Source organism: Bubalus bubalis, chromosome 2, assembly GCF_019923935.1.
Source record: "Bubalus bubalis isolate 160015118507 breed Murrah chromosome 2, NDDB_SH_1, whole genome shotgun sequence".
Classification (NCBI taxonomy): Eukaryota; Metazoa; Chordata; class Mammalia; order Artiodactyla; family Bovidae; genus Bubalus; species Bubalus bubalis.
Window position 1 is genome coordinate 181,529,893 of NC_059158.1, and position 12,411 is coordinate 181,542,303.

The 12,411-nt window shown below is 44.6% G+C and overlaps 1 protein-coding gene across 5 annotated transcripts in view; it reads left to right on the top strand.

Moving 5' to 3' along the window:
* The first annotated feature begins 10,268 nt into the window (after nucleotides 1-10,268).
* Nucleotides 10,269-12,411, top strand: part of HNRNPR (heterogeneous nuclear ribonucleoprotein R) — a 33,643-nt gene continuing 31,500 nt past the window's right edge. For 2 of the 5 annotated variants that reach the window (XM_025278751.3, XM_006056553.3), the window contains exon 1: nucleotides 10,274-10,427. The gene's annotated coding sequence lies outside the window, so the exon portion shown is untranslated. Of the gene's footprint in view, nucleotides 10,428-12,411 lie in introns of all 5 variants that reach the window. The other 3 variants (XM_025278753.2, XM_025278752.2, XM_044938129.1) reach the window with 3 other exon arrangements.

Genomic DNA, 12,411 nt, shown 5'->3' on the forward strand with positions numbered 1-12,411 from the left:
CGCGAATACACCGGGATTCTTGGCCCCCGGAGGAGAAGAATTCAATCCGGGGCCAGAGACGAGGCTTGATCGCTCAGAGCTTTTGTGTAATAAAGTTTTATTAAAGTATAAAGGAGATAGAGAAAGCTTCTGACATAGGCATCAGAAGGGGGCAGAAAGAGTACCCGCTTGCTAGTGTTAACAATGAGGTTATATAATCCAGGGAAGGTCTGGAGGTTGCAAAGACCTCATCAGACCCACTCCCATAATTTACATCTTAAGGTAACACTGTCCTCAGGCAAGATACATCCTTGTAAAGACCAGGTCTACTCCCATAATTAACATTTTAAGATAACAAAAGGTTGAATCCAAAGACTGTCCTTAGGCAGGATACATTATTGTTATATAATCCTAAGGAATGTAGAGAAAGACAAAAAAGTTTGTCCTTTCTTCCTCCTTGAGAATTCCAGACCCCTTTCTCCTTGGGGACCCCTAGACTCCCTATCAACTTGCCTGGGAACTGACTCTCTCAGGACCTTGGACTCCTTTTCCCTGACAGCCCACTTCAAGCCTCTTCCCCAAGTTTGTTCTCTTGAAGGCAAACCAAGCTCCATGTGTGTACCCATAGCCCTTGGTTTGGGAAGATGGACAGAGACTGGACCTGCAGCCATACATGTGAACATGAGGGCCCTCCTGGAAGAGGACAAAGCCAGAATAGGAAAAGCAGGGGGGCAAGCTTTCATTTGTACTCTAGCTCAAGTCCTAGTCCCAACCTCCAGGCACACAATGAATTGTTTCCACCAGTGACCTATTAGGAGTCAGAACCTATGATATCCAGATTTCTGAGGTGAGTAATTTGTTGGATGGAGTGGATGTGAGTGGAACCCAGGCACACAAAGAGGAGAAATCTGGTCAGGGTACAAAGGATAGAAGTTAATTCATTTAAAAACTTGTTGAGCACCAACAGTATACTTGGTATAGGACTGAATGAGATGAAGGCTCTGCCCTTATTGAACTTGTATTCTGTGGGGGAGACGGACAAAGGCATACATAACATCAGGTGATAACAAATGCAATAAATAAAAATAAGGGAAGTGGAGTGAAAAGGGACTGCTATTTTAGAGAAGATAGTCAAGATAGTCTAATGTCACTCTAAAGTGACATTAGAGCAGAATTCTGAAGGTGTCAGGATATCTGGAGGTAAGTGTTCTAAGTTCTTAATTTACTAAAGAGCAAATGTGAGGGGCTGAGGCAGCGGTTGGCATGCTGGAGTAATAGCACCAGGTTGGGGTGGGTGGAGCTCAGTGAGGAAAAGGGCAAATGATGGGAGATAAAAACCATTTTTAGAGACTAGTCGTGGAGTTCAAAGAACCTCTTAACATCCAAACACACTCACATGCCCAGCAGGTAGTTGAGAATATGAGTTCAGAGCTTAGGACCCAAAAGGGGCAGGAAGGTAAGTAGGAATAGTGATGGAGTTTCCCTGGTGGTCCAGTGGTCAAGAATCCACCTTGCAACACAGGGGACACTGGTTCAATCTGTGGTCTGGGAAGATCTCACATTCCATGGGGCAACTGAACCTGTGTGCCACAACTACTGAGCTCCTGCTCTAGAGCCTGGGGGTTGCAATTACTGAAGACTGCACGTTCTAGAGCCCATACTCCATAACAAGAGAAGCCACCGCAATTAGAAACCCATGTACCAAAACTAGAGAGTAGCCCCTGCTTGACACAGCTAGAGAAAGTCTGAGCACAGCAACAAAGACTCAGCACAGCCAAAAATAAATTTTTTTTTTTTTTAAGGTGAGGAAAAGAGAAACGTGAATTCAGAAAGGAAAAGCTGCTTTTCTAAAAGGAAGTCACCTGTAGAAGAGTAGAACCAAAGACAGCCTACAGTTTCACAGAGCTCTAGGTTGGAATTATTTCTCCCTTTCCAGGAGCATTCATTTATCCATTTAATATCTATCTATACTAAGTCACTTCAGTCGTTTCCGACTCTGTGTGACCCCATAAACGGCAGCCCACCAGGCTCCCCCGTCCCTGGGATTCTCTAGGCAAGAACACTGGAGTGGGCTGCCATTTCCTTCTCCAATGCATGAAAGTGAAAAGTGAAAGTGAAGTCGCTCAGTCGTATCCGACTCTTAGCGACCCCATGGATTGCAGCCTACCAGGCTCCTCCGTCCATGGGATTTTCCAAGCAAGAGTACTGGAGTGGGGTGCCATTGCCTTCTCCGAAATTTTTTAAAATTAAAAAAAATGAGAATAGTTAGTATAGAAACAAATAGTGAAAACCATGCACATGACTGAGGTGGCCTTGGTAAGAGTGTGAGAACAGCACCAAAGATGGAATCCAGGGAGCACCCATATGCAATGATGGGCAGAGGAGAGGAGTATTACAGAACACACAGAGAATCAGGAGAGGAGCGTCACAGGGCAAAGGCCATACATTCAAGATGTTCAAATGTAGTAGATATCTAGTGAGATACTCTATTTGAAACTCTTTGTAAATGTAAAAACTTTATGCAAACATACCATATTATTATTAGTATTAATGATAATTTCAGAGCACTTTCCCGCTTATTCTAATGGATATTTTTCCCTATTTTTCTTTTTTAATTTTTTGGCTGTGCCATGCGGCCTGTAGGATCTTAGTTCCCCCACCAGGGATTGAACCCAAGCCCCGCTCCATTGGGAGCTTGGAGGCTTAATCACTGGACCACCAGGGAAGTCCCTCTAATGGGTATTTTAACTTAAGGGTAATGAAACTTTAGCTATACACATTATTGTCTCTTTGTAATCAATTCTTAATATTTTATTGCACTCTTAAAACAAAAGTTATACCTAGGGAGCAGGACTCACAATCCCTGTTGAATCTGATTTGTGTAACAGTATATTTAACTTGCATATTGGAATATGGGTAATAATACTTAGGATTCTACTGGATTCAGTTAAAAGCTTATAGTAACACTTCCTAGACGATTTGACACATATAACTCTTCTGTCTGCTCATAGGGAAGCCTTAAAATAATCAGAAGTCAATGGACCAAATGTTATGTTCAACAGTCTCCTAGAATTTGATTTCTTGAATTTAGGTGGAAGCTGCTACCACCGCCTTCCCAGTCTCTTTAGCAGCTGCAGAGTTCAGTGTCCGTGCAAAGATGCACCAAGGTCCTGGTGGTGACTCTCCAGGGAATTCTGCTGTGGTCAAGCGGAACAAATACGTTAAATTCCTCCAAAGACTGAGTGTTCATCACTCTAAAATTGGACCCAGCAATCCTAATTGGCCTTGAAATTTGATTCTTGCTATCTTGAGTTTGATTGAGGGAATGGAAGGCTGGAAAGGAGAGCTCATTTTGCTATTTTTCCTTTTCACTTTTTCCATGTTCCCTCAACAAAACTCCAGGAAAGCAGAGAAATCATGAAAAAAAAAAGTACAAAAAAGAATTTAAAAATCAGAGACTACCAGGAATTCCCAGGTGGTCCAGTAGTATGGATTCCATGCTTTCACTGCCCCTGTGTTCAATCCCCGGTCTGGGAACTAAGATCCCACAAGCCATGAAATATCACCAAAAGAAAAAAAAAAATCAGAGACTACCAACAAGTTTGGAAATATGAAGTCTTAGAAAGGTGAAGATTTAACTTTATTGGTTTTGATTCAGTGAATCAAACCAATTATGCTCTAGCTGTGTAGCATGATTCAGTCAATCAGTCGTGTCCGACTCTTTGCGACCCCATGAATTGCAGCACGCCAGGCCTCCCTGTCCATCACCAACTCCCAGAGTTCACGCAGACTCACGTCCATCGAGTCGGTGATGCCATCCAGCCATCTCATCCTCCGTCGTCCCCTTTTCCTCCTGCCCCCAATCTCTCCCAGCGTCAGAGTCTTTTCCAGTGAGTCAACTCTTCACATGAGGTGGCCAAAGTACTGGAGTTTCAGCTTTAGCATGATTACAAGTCTGTAATCTGGACTTACATCATAGTTTGAGCCTCAGCTCTTACCTGGGAATTAGTTTTTTCATTTGCAAAAGGGAAATGATGCCTTTTGCTACTTGCCTCATATATTGTTGTGAGCATTAAATGAGATAGCATGGTAGGTGCTTTAAAACTGTTAACTAGTCTTGTGAAGTCTATATTGGTATAACCTCTATGGGAAATTTTCTAACAAAGCTACTCAAACGACTGTTACTCCTCAATGTTGACATTTTGTGAGGCCACAATTTTGTTCTTTAATACTGTTGTTCCTCAGAACGTGTTCAAATTGCACTGAGAAGCCAATCTGCAAAGGACATAGGAAAATGTTCTCATTATCTTATATCACAGTTTGCTTTTGGCTCTAAATAGTATTTTCTAACTTATTCATCATATTGGGGCTTCCCTGATGACTCCCAGTGGTAAAGAATCTATCTGCACTGCAAGAGACGTGGGTTCGACCCCTGGGTTGGGAAGATCCCCTAGAGAAGGAAATGGCAACCCAGTCTAATATTCTTGCCTGGGAAGTCCTATGGACAGAGGATCCTGTCAGGCTACAGTCCATGGGGTCACAAAAGAGTCGGATACGACTTAGCGAGTAAATAACGACAATAAATTCATCATATTGACAATGATGGTTCTTTTTCTCTTTTGGTTGTGCTGAGTAAAAACCAGGCGTGGGCTTTCTCTGGTTGCAGTGAGCAGGGCTTACTCTTAGTTGCAGTGCTCAGGCTTCACACTGCAGTGGCTTCTCTTGTTGCAGAGCACAGGCTCTAGAGCATGGGCTAAGTAGTTGTGGTGCATGGGCTTCAGCTACTCTGTGGCATGTGGAATCTTCCCAGACCAGGGATTGAATCTGTGTCTCTTGCAGTGACAGGTGGATTCTTAACTGCTGAACCACCAAGGAAGCCAAATGATGGTGTGTGTGTGTGTGTCTGACTGGTAAAATATCCATCTCTACAAATGACGAGTCTGCCAACACCAGGACTTCAATCGAAAAGGAGCTTGATGAAGTAGCTCACACCTGTGTTTGAGTCTTAATTCACCTGTGTGGCTTTGAGCAAATGTTTTAACCTCTCTGAGCTTTGTTTCCTCAATAAAATGGAATGTTACCAGTCCTTAAGTTTTCGTGTGAGGATCAGCAACAGCATATATAAAGCACTCAATACACAGTAGTGTTAGTCAATCAGTCATGTCTGACTCTGCGATCCCATGGGCTGTAGCCCACCAGGCTTCTCTATGGAATTCTCCAGGCAACAATACTGGAGTGGGTAGCCATTTCCTTCTCCAGGGGATCTTTCCAACTCAGGGACTGAACCCAGGTCTCCTGCATTGCAGGGAGATTCTTTACTATCTGAGCCACCAGGGAAGCCCCAATACTAAGTAAGAGCTCCATAAATGGTAGTGATTACTGTTTAAAACACTGTTGTCATTAAGATGGAGAAACACTCTTCCTGTTTTAAAACAGTTGGATGAATTTGAGAATTGAAGGGAAGTCGATGGACCAGCTAGGATAATTTTCAAGAGAACACTGTTGCAAAAATGATAAAGCAGGCATGCAGTAAGATCTTGGAGTTAGTTGATTATAAGCTATTGCATGTCAGCTAGATGGCACTTTATTTTTTAGAAGAAGGGTAATCCTAGGAGGTATAAATGAGACACAGTCTTTAGCTCTGGTCAGTCTTGATTGGAGCACTACCATTTTGGAAAGTGGCTTAAAATGATAATTATTAAAGTTTGATTGAGGAAATAAACAGTTCTATTTGACAGTGGGAGAATTCCAGGTAGAACTGAAGTTTTCTAACTAGTTTTTTCTAACTTATTCATCATATTGGGGCTTCCCTGAGTAGACACCTCTTGGCACCTAAATGTTAACAAGGGTTGGTTGTTGATATCCATTCCACTAACATTCTATACATGATATTTCTTCATTTTCCATTTTTCTCTCCTCATTCTTACTTTCTATATTATTTCTTTTTCCTTTCCCCTGGGTGTGACCTTGAACTGTGGCTGAGTTAGCTTAATCTCATTAGTAGCAAGTGAAGGCATTTTTGAAGAGGCTGAATTGATGTAATCTTGTTTGGAGTATGAGGAATAGACTACTTCCTTTAGAATCATGAAAGGGACAAGTAAGACAAAGATTAATCTAAGGATCCAATAAAAAGGTTTGATCATTTTAAACATTCTTTGTTACTTCAGGCTGTAAGTAGTAAAAGTCAAAGCTTCAATTTGAGTATTCTGGTGCTCTGTAATTGTTTAAAGAAGCAAAAGCATGTTGTTCATTGACATACCAGTTAGACCACAGATTTGTTCTGTGACAGGGAAGAGCTGTGGACTGGTCTAGCTGTGCTGTGTTGCCTCATCTTAAAAAGGTTAGAAATATAGCTGGAGCGCTCCCTAGCAATTCATTTTATTGTATTTATTTGTATACTTGCCTTGCCTTGTAAACTGGAATGTAAGCACATAGAGGACAGCGATTGTGGTTATATTTCGGACTTCCACACAGTGATTTATACGTAGAGGGCACACAACAAATATTTGTGTAACATCACATTCATGAATACACACACACATACAATTTTTTTTTTAATGCAAAGCTCAGATGCCCATATTTTCCAAATTTAAAAAAACCAAGATACATGGTCTGAAAAGGTGGAGTATACTTAGGACCATACAGGTGAGTATTTGACCTCAGAAAATATTGGATAATAGAATCACTTTACTTACAATATCCAGTCCAGGAGTTTTCATTCTATGTTAAATGGAGAAGGGTCTCTGACTGGAATTCACTGGTACTTCAACTTGAAAGAAAAAAAAAAAAACTATTTTCGTTAATATGCTGCTGAAATTAAGCATTTCCCCCCCCTGTGAATACAGGAAACAAACCACAGTTAGCAGTAACTTTCACTCTGTCACCAATAGGAATAACAGATATTTTCATATCTCATTCCAGTTGTGGGATTTCTTGAAATACCTTCTTTTTGCTTTAAAATTTAAGTAGTTTATCTTGCTGCAAGATCTTGATGTTTAAAGAAAAAGATTCAGTTCAGTTCAGTCGCTCAGTTGTGTCCGACTCTTTGCGACCCCATGAATTGCAGCATGCCAGGCCTCCCTGTCCATCACCAACTTCCGGAGTTTACCCAAACTCACGTCCATCCAGCCATTTCATCCTCTGTCGTCCCCTTCTCCTCCTGCCCCCAATCCCTCCCAGCATCAGGGTATTTTCCAATGAGTCAACTCTTCGTGTGAGGTGGCCAAAGTACTGGAGTTTCAACTTCAGCATCAGTCCTTCCAATGAACACCCAGGACTGATCTCCTTTAGAATGGACTGGTTGGATCTCCTTGCAGTCCATGGGACTCTCAAGAGTCTTCTCCAACACCACAGTTCAAAAGCATCAATTCTTCGGGGCTCAGCCTTCTTCACAGTCCAACTCTCACATCCATACATGACCACTGGAAAAACCATAGTGTTGACTAGACGGACTTTGTTGGCAAAGTAATGTTTCTGCTTTTGAATATGCTATCTAGTTGGTCATAACTTTCCTTCCAAGGAGTAAGCGCCTTTTAATTTTATGGCTGCAATCACCATCTGCAGTGATTTTGGAGCCCAAAAAATAAAGTCTGACACTGTTTCCAGTGTTTCCCCATCTATTTCCCATGAAGTGATGGGACCAGATGCCATGATCTTCGTTTTCTGAATGTTGAGCTTTAAGCCAACTTTTTCACTCTCCACTTTAACTTTCATCAAGAGGCTTTTTACTATATCACAAATGTCTTAAATATGTATTTCCTCATTGCATTTCAACATAAAATTTCTTTTATAATGTGATGTATTTTACTTTGCTCATTTAAAAACGCAAAAGATCCATAGTTTTACCAGACTGTCAAATGGCACAAAATAGGTTAAGAACCCTCGAGCTAGATGCAGATTTATGTGATGCTAATAAAGTTTAAACTTCAAAGTCCCTTTACCATGCCCTTCTAGACTCTGTTCCTAAATTTGTATTCATCATTTTATATTATTTTTCTTAAGGATCCTAGCATATACATTTTAATTTACATTATAAAATTATAATTTATATATAAAATTATATATAATATATATATAATTACATAATTACAAAATTAATCATTTCAAATTATAAAATTAGCATTTTAATTTGCATTATAATTTGAATGAAATGGGCTTCCCTGATAGCTTAGCTGGTTAAAGAGTCTGCCTGCAATGCAGGACGGAGAAGGCAATGGCACCCCTCTCCAGTACTCTTGCCTGGAAAATCCCATGGATGGAGGAGCCTGGTAGGCTGCAGTCCATGGGGTCGCTAAGAGTCGGACACGACTGAGCGACTTCACTTTCACTTTTCACTTTCCTGCATTGGAGAAGGAAATGGCAACCCACTCCAGTGTTCTTGCCTGGAGAATCCCAGGGATGGGGGAGCCTGGTGGCTGCCGTCTATGGGGTCACACAGAGTCGGACACGACTGAAGTGACTTAGCAGCAGCAGCAGCAACGCAGGAGACCCTGGTTCGATTCCTGGGTTGGGAAGATCCCCTGGAGGAGGGCATGGCAATCCACTCCAGTATTCTTGCCTGGAGAATCCTCATGGACTGTAGCCCGCCAGGCTACCCTGTCCATGGGGTTGCAAAGAGTTGGACACGACTGAGCAACTAAGCACAAAAGATGCTTGCTCCTTGGAAGAAAAGCTATGACAAACCTAGGCAGTGTATTATAAAGCCGAGACATCACTTTGCTGACAGAGATGTCTACAGTCAAAGCTATGGTTTTTCCAGTAGTCATGTATGGATGTGAGAGCTGAACCATAAACAAGGCTGAGCACTGAAGAATTGACGCTTTTGCAATGTGGTGCTGGAGAAGACTCTTGAGAGTCCCTTGGACAGCAAGGAGATCAAACCAGTCAATCCTAAAGGAAATCAACCCTGAATATTCATCAGAAGGACTGATGCTGAAGCTCCAACATTTTGGCCACCTGATGCGAAGAATCCATTTTTTGGAAAAGACCCTGATGTTTAGTAACAGTGAAGGCAGGAGAAGGGGGCAACAGAGGATTCAGATGGTTGGATGGCCCCACGGACTCAATGTATACAAGTCTGAGCAAATTCGGGGAGATGGTGGAGAGGGAAGCCTGGCTGTGTTGTAGTCCACGGGGTACACAAACAGTCGGACACGGCTTAGCTACTAAACAATAGAATTATTTGCATAAATTTCACACCCCACGCTGCAAAAGTTGGGTTCTCCATGACGTTCAGCCCAGTACCAAATGCATAGGTTTTCAACAGCTAATTTTTGGTTGATAGTTTCCAGGAAATTTAAATTATCCTTCAAGTGTATCTGGAAATTTTTCAGGCCACTGCTTGGCTTCCTTTTCGCCTGGAGAGGGACAGGGCATTGGAGATGGGGAAAGAAGGGCCGTGGGATGAGAGAGATTCGGACTAAGGCGAGGAACAGGGGACAAACCAGTAGGGGTGGAGGGTGAGAAACGTTTAGGAAAAACGGAATTTAGCCTCCTTTGGGAATTAACTCTTTTCCTTGCACGGTTCCTTTGGCTTCGTAGATGCATACACCTGCCCAATGTTCTTTTGTGAATATGAATTAGCTCCAAACCCCACGCAGAAAGGTCTCAGCTCTGTCATTTGTAGCTAACACGACTCTTGAGTAAATGCCCACTTGAGCGATTTCCCTCACATCCTGAGCTGCTCCCAACCATGTGTGGAAGGGAGCCAAGGAGGGAGTTTTCTGAGTGCTCCAAGGGATGATTTTTCTCCGCGAAGAAATTCTCCAGCAAAACAGACGAGCCAAACCCCTACAGCGTGCTCTAACTAGAGCCCAGAAAACGACCTGGAGCAGGCCGGGCCGCGTGGCGGTGGGCGTGTCCGGGGCGAACGCGGCGGCGGCGGCTGCTCCACGGAGGCGGATTACCGGGGCTAAGGCACCGGTGAAGGGGCGTAAGGGCCCGGCGACGCATGGAGCCGATGCGGGCCGTAGGGGGGCGGGGTTCCGGGGGCGGCCTCGCGCGGGCGGCAGACGAGAAGGGACGGGAGAGGGGGCGGGCCTCGGCCACTCTGGGCCTACGGCCCCACAGCCTCGCCTACCACTCACAGCTTCACCACAGACCCCTTTGTGTTCCTGCCCCCGCCCCGGAGGCGCCCCAGCCGGCGGCGCTGAATTTCCTCATTGGCTCAGCCGACGGCTTCCGCGATTGGCTTCTGAGCCGTCCGGCGTGGGGCGCGTCTTCTCGCTGCTATTGGTTGTCTGGGCTGCTCGTCAGACTGCCGCGCGAGGTGATTGCCCGGCCGCTCAGAGTCCCTGGAAGCAGTTCCGGGAAACCCCGCGTGCTGCCGGGATCGCGTCTCGGTCCGTGACGGGGGGGGGAGGGGGTGGTGCGCGCGCCATTTCTAGTCGTTTTCAAAGCGCCTCGCGCTGGTTCTCACGGGCCCAGCCACCGGCCCCAGCTCTGTCCTGGTGAGTCTCGCGCCGGCCCGCGGGGGGAGGGGCCGGGAGCCCCGATCCGACCCTACCGGGCCCGGCCCGGGCTCGGCGCCTGCTCCCCAGTGTCGTTTTCGCTACGAGGCCCCCGGGGTGGGGGTGGGGATGGGCTGGGGGCGGCTTCGGCCTCGTCCGGCGGCTCAGCGGAGGGCCTAGCCGCCGCCGAGGCGCTTCCTCGCCCTCGCTCATCCTCCACGCTCCCCCCGCCACCCGCCGCCTCCCCTCCAAGCCCAGGCCCGAGGTCCGGCCCGCCGGCGCCCTCCGCGCGGCCTGCCGGGTCCGCCGCGCTTTTCCCGCCTCCGCCCGCCGCTCCACGCGGCCGAGTCGGCCGCTTTCAGTCCCCGCTTTAGATAGACCCCATCGCCTCTCCCTGCCGGAGCCCCGCCTTGCTCCCCGTCTCAGCCGGCCTAGCCGCGCGTGGGGTTTGTTGATGGTCAGGACCGGCATGGGCTGGGGTGGGCCGAGGGCGGGATGCCAACCCGGGCGAGCCGAGCCGGGAGAAAACTTTTGTGTGAAGCAGAGGCCGAGAGGCCGGTGTGTCAGCCCCCCCCCCCCCCCCCCCCCCAGTTCTGCATGCTGCAAGTCGAGATTTGAAGGAAAAAATGACTACTAGAGGCCATGAAACTTAGGCTTCGAGCGGCGCCTGAGATACCGAAGTTAAATGTCATAGGCGCACTCTTTTGGAAAGGCGATTCTCTTTTTCTTCTGTGATAGAAACCGTATTGCCAAAATTTTAAGACTGGAAGAAGCCACGGGGATCTTGAAGGGTTCAGCCCCTTCCACACTACCTGTTTCAGATTTTTTGCTGTCCTCTGGAGTCTAAATTTATGTCTCATGAGTCAGTCGTAGGATAAGGGCTTGACACTCCTAAGCCATGAGAGAACCGTTAGTTTTCATTTCATTGGATCTTTGAAAGCCGGTCTCTTAAAATGAGAAGAATTTTCACGAGATGTTCAGGAAAAAAAAAAAAAAAAGGTCAGGGAGGGGCTAGTGCCAGATTTCCCAAATCTCCCAGCAACCCTGATTTTAAATTTCTCCTTTTTGCAAAAAAGTTTAGATCAAATAACATCAATCACAGTATATTTGCTGCATCCAGAAATATGGTTTGGCTGTGTGGCATTGAATTGACACGAGTTTTAAATGGTCTCATATGACATAAAGTCTTTTTTTTTAAATGAGCACATTATATTTGATTTGAAGAGAGCTTTTTCCTTGATCTGGAAGGTTTTATTTTCTGGACTCCCTTAATAGTTGTACTTTTTTGTTAAAGTTTACAGACATTTTTTGAAAATTTCAACCAATTTCAGAATCAACTTGTAGAAAGCCTTTGCAATGAATGGTAGTCATAAATATTTCTGTCTTGTACTTAATACACAACTTGTCTTTTTGCTTTACACATACTTTAAAATACCACCTTAACAGATTTTCATTGAACTTTTCTGTTAAAAATTTGCTTTCTTTCCGTGATTGATAGTATTCCCAGGTGCAATACCGCAAGGGTCTTGTGATACTGAGAACTTTTGAGTTCTAATGATCTATCTTATGGTCGTATTTGAGGGTTGGGCGAGCCTGGAAAACAACTGTATGTTCCCAAAAATATTTTGGACTTGAATGCATCTTTATAGAAGTAGGTTGTACTAATAAGTAAACTATTCATCTTGCACTGTAAGTAGTTTCTTTATCAAAAGTGCCAGTTTTGACCGTTTTTGTCAGTTCATCAGAATTTGAGTTTTGCCTTGAGAAACATTTATCCACCCAGAGATTAACCACGGAGTCTGCCTCTATATAGACATTAGTGGGTTACTAAGTCTTAATGTTTTGTAATCATAAGAAGTTATAATACTGTTTATCTCATTTTCAGAGTAACAGTTTGTGCATTTTCCTCTCTTTCTGCTTTCTATTACCTGCTTCTCAGTCTTCCTTTTTCATTAACTTCAACTAAATATCAGTGGACTTTGAA